At 48.6% G+C, this 12,709-nt stretch overlaps 1 long non-coding RNA gene across 1 annotated transcript; it reads left to right on the top strand.

The window, feature by feature from the left end:
* The first annotated feature begins 3,719 nt into the window (after positions 1-3,719).
* On the top strand, positions 3,720-12,450 carry LOC120231324. Its single transcript, XR_005528304.1, has 3 exons — positions 3,720-4,025; positions 11,473-11,755; positions 11,903-12,450. It is a non-coding gene; the product is annotated as an uncharacterized LOC120231324 (long non-coding RNA).
* Positions 12,451-12,709: the final 259 nt, after the last annotated feature.

Consider the following 12,709-nt stretch of genomic DNA (forward strand, 5'->3'; position numbering starts at 1 on the left):
GAGCGCCCGCCGCGTCTTTGCCGAAAGCGCCTGCGCACAGCCGGAAGGAGGGTTTTCTGTGCGGAGCGCTCCGCGTTTGGCGGGTGTAAACGAGTCGTCAGCCCTCCCCTCCCCAGGATTGTACGGACCGCTTCCTGCACAGATGCTGTTTTCGTTTAATCCTCATAACAGTCCCGCAAGATTCACTTTACAAATGAGATCTGAAGTTGTTTGTCCGATGTCACACAGCTAGGAGGTAGTGGAGCCGAGGCTGTAACCCAGGCATGGAGACTTACGAGACTGCCAGGGGAGAGGGTGGGGAGGGAGTTGGGACGGGACACTTGAGGCGACCAGACTTACTGTATGCCCTGGCCCTGAACTGACCTCCGCTGTCGCAGTGTGTATGTGTAAGCTGCAGCATGCCCGGAACCTGTGAGGAGTGGCCCTTACAGACACCTGGCTGAAAGGCTCTGTGTGCCCTGGTTGCCCTGTGCAGTGCGAAGGTCAGCAGCCAGCAGTCAGACCTGCCTTTGAATGCTCGCCTCCTGGGGTGTCTTGCGTGACTTCACTTTCCTACGACTCCGTTGCCTCTGCTACAAGTGGGCCGTTAGAATGATGCTGGGTGAGCAAAGCACAGGGAGTCCCATATATGCCTTCCCCAAATATGAATCCCAGGCTCACCGGCACACATACCACACTTGCTGGGGAGGTGGGTGACAGGGAAGGGTGGCAAATAATGACAGAGATTCATGGGGCTAGGGTGTGATAGGCTTTGAAATCTGGGCCTTTCCCCCAACTTTGTGTTGTCTCCAGGCCTCTACACACACAACTTGCGTTGTCCTAGAGCATCCTTCTCCCCTCTGTTTGCAGCGGTGATTCCTTAGTAATTAGGCCTCAGCTCAAGTATCTCTTCCTCCAGGAGACTTCCTTTTGACTCCCTGAGCTGACTTGGATGCCTTTCCTCTATGTTCCTGCAATATTCTGACCGACACTCTGTGCTCCCTGTTTCCTGGTCCTTAACCAGAGGTCTTCAGGGGATGGGGTGCCCGCACAGGCCTTAATTGCTCTGCTGAGAGTTCACACTTTAGATAAATCAAAGTCAGAATAGCTTCCTGGTTAGAGGGTCGTAGAAGAGGGAGAACTTCATCAAGGCTCACGGGACAGTGGTATCACAGGATCAATTGGCAGGGAAGAGGCAGCTGGTGGGAGGCTCTAATATTGGACTACCAGAACATTCCAGTTTAGGAAATACTGGTTTTAGAATGAGAGAGGGTTTCTTTTTTTTTTTAAAGTTTATTTATTTATCTTGAGAGACAGCAGGAGTGCGGGAGGGACAGAGAGAGGGAGAGAGAGAATCCCAAGCAGGCTTCACGCTGTCAGCACAGAGCCCAACAAAGGTCTCGAACTCAGGAACCATGAGATCATAACCTGAGCCAAATCAAGAGTCGGACACTTAACTGCCTGAGCCACCCAGGTGCTCCTAGAATGAGAACGTTTTAACAAGGAAAAGGGAGCCCAGAGGTTCTTCAGTTCAATTTCCTTATTTAACTGATAAGAAAAGAATGGTTCAGAGGCACTGTTTGTTGCCAGAGGTGGCAGAGCAAGTCTCAGGTGCCCCCGACGCTACAGCCATGTCTCCGGGACCTCTCAGCGTGATACTCTGCATTCAAGGGCGTGGCATTCGCCTGTAAGGAGATCTCAGGTGGCATCATAGAGAGCCCTGTCCCCACAGAGGTCTAGAGTGAAAGCTACTGAATAAGATACTCATCCCCCAAGATTTTCTCTTCGTGTTTTTTAAAACCTTTTGTTATAATAGTCATGTTCAAACACAGAAGTAGAGAGAATATTCTAATAAATCATCACCTCCACAATCTTCAACATTTGCTATCTTGTGTCTTTTATACTCTGCCTATATATGCCTTTATCCCACTGCTGTAATATTTGAAAGCAATCCTAGACATCATTTAATTTCACTCATAATATTTCTGCGTGTATCTCTAATAGATAAATAGCTACATTTTATTGCATATTATATATATTTCAAATGCATAGTTCATAAGTTTGTATATACATAGATATGATATATAATTGATTCTTATTATTCACAGTTCTACAGAGTCACCATGAACACCGAACTATTGCTCATGCGGAAATACAGGGTTAGGTTCTTGACAGACTCTGGCCACAATATTTTTATCAACGGATCAGTACATAACCTTGCTTTCTGTTTAAAGACACTTTATTTAATATCTACTGTTGATTCATTAACATTGAACTCATGGCCAACAGCACTGTAACTCATACCTGAACGCAGCTTATCTAACACAGGTATTTTTCCTCTGAAAGGTACATCACAGCCTTATTGGCTTAGGAACACTAGACAGTACTTCAGCACTCTGCTTGGTGTCCATTTTAAACAGTGAAATCACCAACAGAAAGCACCAAAATGAGAAAAAATGTGGTACTAAAGAAACTGCCAAAAGCAAACTTATTTACAGTCTGAGAGTTGAAACAAGAAGAATATCGACTGTTGACTTCGGCTGGGAACATGCATATTGGGAGGCTCAGATTTTTCTGTGCTCTGCATGTGCATGTCTGTAAACAGCCAGGTGCTATGAATACTGATTTTGTCATTACAAATAAATGTTAGCCAGTAGGTGAATTTTCAAAGACAGAATCCGCCAATTTGTATGTGTGAGTGTGTGTGCGCGTGTGTGTGTATATCCCCGACATCATTAGCAAACAAAAAAATGAACAATAATCCTTAGCATCATTTATCTGTGAAATGTTACATGGAACCTCTATGTAATATTTGGGATATACTTATACTAAACACAAAATCGTTGGAGTGCCTGGGTGGCTCAGTCAGTTGAGTGTTCTCTTGATTTCCACTCAGATCGTGATCCCTGGGTCGTGGGATCAAGTCGCAGGTTGGGCTCCATGCTGAGTGTGGAGCCTGCTTAAGATTCTCTCTCTCTCTTGCTCTCGCTCTTGCTCTCTCCCCCTCTGCCCTCTTTCCTCTGCTCGTGCTCTCTTTCTCTCTCTAGAATAAAAAAATTTTAAAGATCGTTTATCTGAAATTCAAGTTCAACTGGGTATCCTGTATTTATCCTGTATATATACCCCGTATATCTGACCACTCTAATGATGATTTGCTGGGTGTTTATATGTGCTGGTCTCTTGGCATACTGTTTTCTCACCACAGCCCTGTAAGACAGGTGTTCTCACTTCTATCTCACAGTTGAGGTTCTCTCTCTCTTCCAAGTTCCCAGAGCTGGGAAGTGGTAAAGGCGGGATAAGGGCCCAGATCCTGGGGGACTACAGGGCTTGAGATCGTTTTAATCCACCGCGTTGGACACGAGAGGGCAGTGCACTGACAGAGCACAGCTTCCAATATGAACTACAAAAGTAGCCAACAACAAGCGTTGGTGGGAGGTCAGGGAAGGTCTGGATGGGTTGGAGGGCCAGGGGGTCTTCCGGGAAAAGGTGGCCTTGAGCGGAGCCTGGAAGCGGGGTTCGCTTCGAGAGAGTGGGAGGAGGAGGGGAGGGAGACAGTGGGCTGGGGCACGCGGCAGATCCGCGTGCCGAGCAGGTGTGGGTTTTGAGGTGCTGGAGGGGAGGAGCTGGGCCGGCTGGCGGGGCAGGAGGTCGCCGCCGCCGATAAGGTCCGATAGGCAGGGCGGGGGCCGATTGTGCAGGCGCTCGAATTCCAGGCTTGGCAGTTGGACTTTACCCAGTAGACAATGGGGAGCCACTGGCGTTTCTGAGCAGGGCAGGGCGGCCCTAGACGTCGCCCCATTGTTTTTCCCAGACAGGGCCGAACTCTGCAGTATCGCAGCGAGCCCACTAGATGGAGATATTTTAGCAAATTTAAAGCGCCCGGCCTTTCCTGGACACAATTTCCAGGGAGAAAAACAAACACCGGGACCTCGCAAAACCGCCGCGTGTTGACTTGCGGCATCCGCAAAGCAAAGTCCAAGGGCTGGGAAACCAAAATCAAACTACCGACAGCCCAGCTTGACGCTGACAGTGAGACGAAACCTCAGGTAATTTCACTGCTTTGAAAGAGAGAGAAACGGTCCAGGGTGAGCCGGAAAGGGCACCGTTTTAACAAGTGCCCTGCGTTTATTATCTAGCATTGGGGACTCACAACAGCCGTGTGTGGTAGGTGTTAGCCCATTTTACAGGCAAGGAAACTGAGATGCTGAGAGGTGCATTTGCTCAATTATTTGGGGAGCTGACACCAGGCCAGGCCCAGGGATAGAGCCGACAGCATATGGTAAAGGTGGGTTGGGCAAGCCTCGCACGCATTGTTTTGTTGCGCCCAGGTCCCTTGTGCAAAACACAAAGGGTGTGCCTTTCCATCCTTCTTTGGTTGCTAGAAAGCTCTGTAACATGAACGGTGAGAGCTACCGGGCTCCTGCCGTTTGCTGTATTCCAGCTGCTTTTTAGAGATAGTCTCAATTTTCTCACATCAACCCACTGAGTTAGGAATTATCATATACCCACTTCGTAGGTAAGAAAACAGATTCACAGAGGTGAAATGACTTGTCCAAGGTCATACAGGGCGTAAGCACGAGAGGGGGAATGAATCCCAGGTATGCCTACTCCTGTCTGGTTCTTAACAATCCAGCACATTTGACTGAGGGGTAAATTCCTTAGAGAATCTTGGGCACAGATGTTCAAAGAGATATCATACAGAGAATTTTTAAAAACAAGGCATGATGGTTTGCAATTTTAAAAAGCGGGGGTGGGGGCGGGGGTGCGCCCGGGTGGCTCAGTCAGTTAAGCATCTGACGCTTGATCTCAGCTCAGGTCCTGATCTCAGGATCATGAGTTCAAGCCCTGCACTGGGCAAAAACAAACCAACAAACCAACAAACCAAAACTGGAAGCAAATATGGCCGTGGGAATATAGGTGATTGTCAAGTTATTTGTTGTGTTTCTTCACTGATTTCAATTTTTGCACAAAAAGATGCTTCAGGTACACAAAGAAATACAAGGATTGAAAACCACAAAACCAAAATATTTGTCCTGTTTGGCATCAGTGTTTTGATGAGGGCGGTTGCCGGTACCCTGGGTCTGAGGGGCGCCCGGGAGACGGGATCAGGGGCAGTGGCAGACAGCTTGTGGCCCGATAGGACTCTGCGACGGGAATGTGGCCAGCGGGGTCCAAGGCACCGGCATCTCCGCGTAAGAGCCCATCCTGGCCTTCTACACGTGGCTGTACCATGCTGTGACTGCTGTCCCTGCCAGGGAGAAGCCAGTGCTAGCTGAGGTCACAGGAGCCCCAAAGGGGGACAGGAGAGGAGGGGGGTCGGGGCCCTGGGGCAGATGTGGCTTCTCTGTGGCTGCAAATGGCCACACCCTCTGGCTTCTCTCCCTCCTTTCCTTTCCTTTGGTCATTTCTCTGCCCTTATGGTCACAGACTGTTCTTCATGTGAGTCCTGGCGGGGTCACACCCACTTTCCAGGCCCAGGTGCTCCAGCCACAAGCTAAGGGTAATCTCACTTTGCCCGTCTCCTGGGGCCGCGCTCGCAGGCGCGTAAAGTCACGAGTGCTAATGTTCTTTGCAAACTGCCGATCGCTATAAAGAAATAGAGAATTCTTTTTCCTCTTCCTTTTCATTTGTGTATTACACAAAATAATATGAGATACATAGAGAGCCTAGCACTTTCCTTGCCTTGGCTCATTTCTCCACTCATTTATTCCTCATAACAGGCCTATTAGTCAATACTTCTATTCTCCCCTTAAAAAAAATGTTTATTTATTTAGTGAGCAGGGGAGGAGCAGAGAGAGAGAGGAGAGGGAGAATCCCAAGCAGGCTCCAACTGTTCCACTCAGGGCTCGATCCCACGAACTGTGAGATCAGGTGTCAGATGCTTCACTGATTGAGCCACCCAGGCGCCCCTCTATTCTCCCCATTTTGGAAGAGGAAAGCGAGACGGAGGGGTTAAGTAATTTATCCAAGGTAACCCAGCTAAGAAATGACAAAGGTGGGATTTAAATCCATGTCCACCTAACTGCAGGACTTGATACAATATGTTTTATAGTCTCATAAAAGGTCTCTTATCCTATAAAGGAGGTACAGAGAACATTTTGTGGTTTTTACTTTCTCATAAAATTCTTCTTTGTTCCAAGTTGCTTTTGTCTTGTGTGTGACCCCTGAGAGGATCATAATTTTCTTGGTGGTTGAACAACTCTCTACTCTGTTCACAGGAGACAGGGGAGAAGCCCACCATGGCCCAAACCGGGCCTTCCTGCACTCCTGGCTGTGTCTGCCTCAGATATTAAAAGGCCTGGATTCCAGGCAAGCTGGCAATAATGCCTCAGTCATCAAATTTGAAACCAAAATTCAGCAAAGACTTGTATTTGTTGCCAGAAAGCAAATGGCTTTTTCTTTCTTTCTCGTTTTTTTTCCCAAACAAAACATCCTCTTATGAAATATGTCCAATTTGCAATATTTACTTTCCCTTTACTTAATAACAGGAAAGGGTTTGCAGGACTTTTGTTGATTTTTGCATTTCTTATTAAAATTCTTAAGGGGGTTTTGGGGGAACTTAATCAGCAAAAAAGGAGGAGGAAAAAAAAAATCTCATCTGCATTCCACAGGCCTTATTAATGGAGGAAACTTGCTGTTTGTTTAAGAGCGTTTTCTGATGGGAGAAGGCAAATCATCACGTGTTCCACAGCCCTTCCTCTGACTCTTTTTCTTGACTGTGCTTCCTTCTCAGCTGTCTCCAGAGCTCTGAATCCCTTGTTTCGAGCTTTCTTCCCAAGAACACAGAGCAGGGGTTTTGCAGCCCGCGGCCATGGCTGGGAGGGAAGCTAACACATGGATGACTGCACCCACAATCTCACTTCATCTCAAATCAGCCCTCTTGGCAGATGAGAAAACTGAGGCTAAGGACTGAGTCTCTGGTCCACGCTCCCTTTCCTTTTAGCTTACGTTCCTTGGGAGTAAAAGGAAAGGACTTCTGACATTCATGGTGTTCTACATCCAGCTGAGTCCTAACAGCAGCTCTCTGGGGGTAGCCGGGCAATGTCCAGCTTTCAGAGCTTAGAGAACTAATGTGACTTGTTAAGGGTCACACGGAGGAGTGCAGAACGCAGGAGACTTGAGCTGGGTTCTGCCAGCCTCTCACATCCACGTTTGTCTCACTTCACCACACTATTTCTTTGGGGCCAAGGCAGCATGATGCTTCTTGGAATGAAATAAATACGCTGTTCCCCCAAAGTGAAAACTCTCTCCCCGGGAGAGGTCTTAGTCTTGCTTTCCTCAGTTCCAGAACTAGACGGCATGTAACTTTAAGGGGCTTTGTTTTTATATTTTCATCCTACCAGAAATATTTATGTACATTATTGTATAATAAATACATACAATATATACAATGTGTATTATACAATGCATATATTATATGCATTATGTGTGATTGTTATAATGTGTTTATTTCTAGAACAGTGTCTTGTACAGAGGTGGTTTTAATAAATAACCTTGTAGATAGTCAGGTCCCAGTGCTTTCCTGCAGAGAAGGGAACTGAGGACTAGAGAGAAGAAGGAATTTGTCCAAGGCCCCAGAGGGTAAGAACCAGAGCCTGACTTCCTGATTCTCTCTGCATGCGGCTTCCCCACGGGCAAGTCTGCAACAGAGAACTTCTCGTTCATTCAGCCTTACTACGTGTGGCACCATGCTGGGCTCTAGGACCCCCAGAAAAACCGGACACTGTATTTGATGTCAGGGTCCTTCTGGTCTAGGAGAGGAGGGTGCTCGGAAAAGCTACACTCTCATAAAAGTGGTAAATGCCTTAGTGAAAGGTTTTGAGGAAGGAAGGGGCTCAGGAAAGACTCCAGGGAGGAATGGACATTTGAGCTGGATCTTAAAAAACAAGAAGGAGTGGGCCAAGTCGGGGAGGTCATCCCAGGCAGAAAGGCCTTGCCCAAGCCAAGGCCCGGAGGTGTGAACACGCACGGCGGATTCAGGAACCATCCAGCGGTCTGCTGGGGAAAAGCAGCACACCGGGAAGGGAAGGTTGAGGCCAGGCCATGAAGGACTTTGCATGCTGTCCTCAGGAATGTGGGGTTTGTCCCACGGGTAGTGGGCACACAGGAAGGGGGGAAGGAGGGGACTGAGTCTTTCAGATTTGGTTTAGGAGGATCATTCTGGAGGCCTGGGGTAGAGGAGGGTAAAGAGCGCTGGAGGCCAGCAGGAAGGAGACTGCAGCACGTTCAAGGTCAGAGAAACCCAGGTCTTGCCTGCCGAAAGTCCTTTCTCCTGCCCCAGGCACCCCCAGACCACACACCCAGCCGGATCCCCTCTTTCTGGTTCCTCTAGTTCTTTTTCTTTGGGCTTTGCCCTTTATACCTTCCCGTCCACTCTGAGTCTCCTACAGCGATGGATCTTAACCGTGCAGAAGTCAGAGGCCCCCCGGGAGAGTCTACGGAAGGGCTTGGAAAAGGCACTAGTACGTAAACGTTCTGAATGTGGAAGGTCTGGGCCCCCTGAAACTACTTTCACTTTATAGAAGGCGAGCAATTCCAGTACAACAAGGAGAGGAGCAGACGCCCCCAAAGCTATGGGCTACACTCTGTAAGTCCCCACGAAATGGGAAGGCGGTCCAAGGAGGTGCAGGAATTCGGGATGAGGATTGCCTTGAGAGTTCAAGCACACAACCAAGGAGGGATCGTAGGCCAGTGGAAGCCCTACAATGAATGTAGTAATGTGTCTAAAGAAAGAAGGGTCCTTCTGAAGAAGGGCTGGGTGGCCAGGGAGTCAGAGGAAAGAGAAGGAGGGAGGATGCCACGGTCAGGGATTCTGTGGAGCCCGGCGTAGGTCTAGCTTGCCCTGCTGCCTTAAATCCTGGAATTTGCTCATTCTGTGCTCACCAAGCATCTCCTGATTAGAATCTGGCATCCTGAGGCGTGTGCCTACAGGGAGCTGGTGTGTTGGCTGGAGGACACGTGTATCCGGTCCCCTTGGCAGTTACATTTCTCGTTGTAAATTAGTAAATTGGGAACAGACAATTCACAGAAGAAGCAATACAAATGACTAATAAGCACATGAAAAAAATGTTCGTCCTCACCAGTATTCAAAGAAATGTAAATTCAAACCAAAACCGAGATTGTTTGCTACCCATTAAATTAGAAAGGATTTCTTTCTTTTTTTTTTTTTTTTAAGTTAATACCTATTGCTGGGAAGGAGGTGGTGCAGAGGGCACCCTCGTGTGTGGCTGATGGGAGCATTGTGCTACCTGCTGGGGGCAGGCAAGTCTCCTTCCGGTGCATGCTTTTTAAACTCCAGCGGAATAGATCCATGCAATCTCACCTGCCTGGAAGGAATGGCTGGAGGGGTCTCTTCATGATCTGTTCACCACCTACTATGTTTACTGAGCACCTATTATGTGCCAGGCTTCTGAGGCACAGTGTGGAGTAGGGGCCACAGAGAAATCTTATCCTAAAGGCCAAATGATCTCAGCTCAAGAGTGAGGCTGGAGGCCAGTCCCTTGAGTGGCTGGAAAGGGAGGAGATGGAAGAGGAAGGGAGGGGAAGAAGAATCAGGTAAATTTCCTCTCTCCTCCTACCATCCAATTCTCTCTGAAGTTCTAGGTCTGGCTGAGGCTCTTGGTAGAACAACAGGCATGTCTTAGAGCCAAGGTTTTTGCTTGAGTCCATTCCCAGAGAATGATTTAATTGGTCTGGGATGGGCCTCACCATAAGTATCCCAGGTACTTTGAATGGGCGGCCTCGGTTGAGAATCCCTGAGACCATGGAAAATGAGAAACGCATACAAGTCATGAATAGGAGGGCAAATTTTAGGGCCACCAGACCTGTTTCAAGGACCAGCTGTTTACTGCCCGGGTCACCTCCGGAAAGACACTTCCTCTCTTTGAGCCTTGGTTCTCTTCTCTGTAAAACAGAGATCAAATACCTTCTGCGTGTTGTTGTCAGGATGAAATGAGGCAGTGCATGTGAAGTGCTCCATGATATTCACGGTTATGATTATTATTGATCAGCCAAATACCATTGTCGGCTGAGGTCTAGCACGAACAAGGGACACAGGGCTCCCAAGTTTTCTGAAAACTGCACGGGAGAAAAACTTTCAAATGAAACAGCCCTGACCATGAACTTGAGGTTTTTCCATGATTTCAGAGACGATCCCCATGGTTTTACTTGAGCTCCAGGAATTTCTATTCCAGCTGACTGTGCAGATGGGGAAACAATGTGTGATTCTACAATCATAACATGGGAAGGATGGAGCTGAGCAGCATCAGGGCTGAGCTAATTTACAAGGCCAAGTTTACTGGCTCCACTTCTGTGAAGATAGCAATTAAGAGCTCGGGGCTGTCGGACCTAATTCTGCCACCACCTACGAACTGTGTGAACTTGGGCAAATGACTTCGCCTCCCTGAGCCTCCGTCTCCTCTCTAACATGGGGATGCTTCTGGCCTTTGCCTCAACTGGCTTTGGGGGAGGATTAAATAGGTTAACGCGGGTAAAGCTCTGAGCCTAGGATCTGGTGTATGTTAAGGCCTCCGTGAATGGCCGCCATATGGGCCTCTCCCCAGCCAGAAATGGCCCTTCCCACAACAGTCTGACTCCCCTGTGGCCCTTACGCCCCACACATGGGGCTTGGGGGTATAATTGCTTATGTGTGTGTCTTATCGAGGGCCTGGCCTGATTCACTCCCTTCCTTTGGTTTCACGGTTCACCATTACATTTAGCCTCTGCTCAGGGAACACGAGTGGAAGTGAACTGACCTCTCTGTTTTCCCAGATAAGAAAACTGAGGCTCACGGGGGCGGGTGGAGCAGGCCAGGGGTAGCTGAGCTGAGGTCACACACCTCGTGTAGGGTCCTGAGGCTGGACTTGCTGAGGAAGGATTCTCACAGGGGGCACGTCTGCACAGACTGGTGGGACCTTCCATAAGCTTCCTGGGCAGTGAACTTTAAGGGGGGAGCAGTGGAGGAAAAGGTGACCATAGATGCCCCCTGGGACTCTCGCTAGAGGTGGGCGAGGCTTTGCAGGTGGCCAGAGAACTGGGTGAGCAAAGGAGGGGGAGGGGCCGGGCAAGCAAAACGCACACTGTTACGGGTAGGGTGACTCATTTGTGCCAACAGGCTGGTGAGACATAGAGAAACTCTGGGTACAGGAAGATCAGATGGGATAACGAATTTGAAAGTTCTTTGAAAATGGTAAATCACTCTAAAGAGCAGGGGCTCTGGCTTCTGATAGCCCTGGACTCAAAGCCTGCTTCTGGAACTTACCTGGATGACCTTGGGCAAGGGCTTCACCTCCTAGAGCTTCAGATCGCGCATTCCAAAGAAGGAGGCGGTAGTAGTCGCTGCCTCTGTGGGTTGCTCTGAGGATTAAGTGATGTAATGGGGATGAGGTGCCTGGCATGTGGCCATCCATGGTAGCAGCAATGATAGTGAGAAAGAAGTTGGGCCCTCGGCCCTCCTCACGGTGTCTCCCCATTTGTTTCCTGCCCGTCTTTCAGCCTTGCTGGTTTCCTGAGACAGAAAGGCCTTTTTCCTTCTCTACACTCTCACGCCTTTCATCTAAGCCTTCCTCACAGTGCTTCTCCAAGAAGGCCCTGCGTTCACTGCTAGCTAACGAGCAGGCCCGATGGCCTCCAGCGGCCTGGGTCTTCCTCGTCTCCACCTGCCGTGCCAGCACACGGCCTCGGCCCTGTCCAGAGAGGCATCAGTGAGCAGGGGAACGGCCAGGATGCAGAGACAACAGCTGGGTAACAACAGCTGCGGCCCTGATACCAGAACAGGGTATGTCATTTGCACTAATGAAGCACAGAGGTAAAAGGAATTTATGAATACATTTTTAAACAATTCTACAGACTTTTCTTGATTGATACAATTGAATTCATATATATTTTTTTTATGCATACAGTTTCCTGTTCGTTTTGTTTTTAGGCTGTGAAGCAGATGGAATGAAGGAGAACTTCCTATGTAACCCACAGCGTGATAAGTCTACCTGGAATGTTTGGTAAAGAGCCTGACAGGGGAAGTTGGCCCAGTTGTAGAAAGCCCTATCACTGGGCATCAGCAAAGGCCAAAAGAGATAAAAAGAAAGAGCTTCCACTCTCAAAGACTGGAGAATTCAAGAGCTGGCACTTATGTGCCCTGTGTGACACGACTCCCCCCCGGGAGGCCGCTAGTCGGTTACCTGTAAGATGGGGGAAGCAGAGCTAACGTCGTAAGCACGCGGAGAGCTCGGAGGATGACGTGCACGGGCCCTCGCTCTGCCCCTGGCAGGCAGTGGCTGCTCAAGGACGCCAGCTACTCTTTCTCTTAGTACTTGGAAATGACATTATCCACATTACATCACTTAATAAGTCAATTTTTTGGACTTATTACATACCATTTAAAACGAGTTGCGCATAAGAAAATGACCTGTATCTATCACTACGAGTGAGCCTCGCCTAACATCCTGTAACTGAATAAACCTTTCAAAATCAAAATCTTGGTCTTGCGTCTCTGTTCAATGGGTGTAGAGTGGAAGATGCAGTGGAAAGGTCAAAGAAGAATTGGACAGGGTGGGGTCTCCAGGAGCCACACGCCTGGCTGCCGGGGTTTTCTTCAGTACGGAAGTTCAGGGACTTTGACCAGGCAAGTGAACCTATGCTTTGTCCATTACCCATGACCCTGAAAACCAACCTACCGACCAACGAAACAACCAAGAAATAAAACCATTCATCTTAATATTCACTGAGCTGAGAA

The sequence above is a fragment of the Hyaena hyaena genome, unplaced genomic scaffold, assembly GCF_003009895.1.
Source record: "Hyaena hyaena isolate Hyena2069 unplaced genomic scaffold, ASM300989v1 scaffold_56, whole genome shotgun sequence".
Taxonomy (NCBI): Eukaryota; Metazoa; Chordata; class Mammalia; order Carnivora; family Hyaenidae; genus Hyaena; species Hyaena hyaena.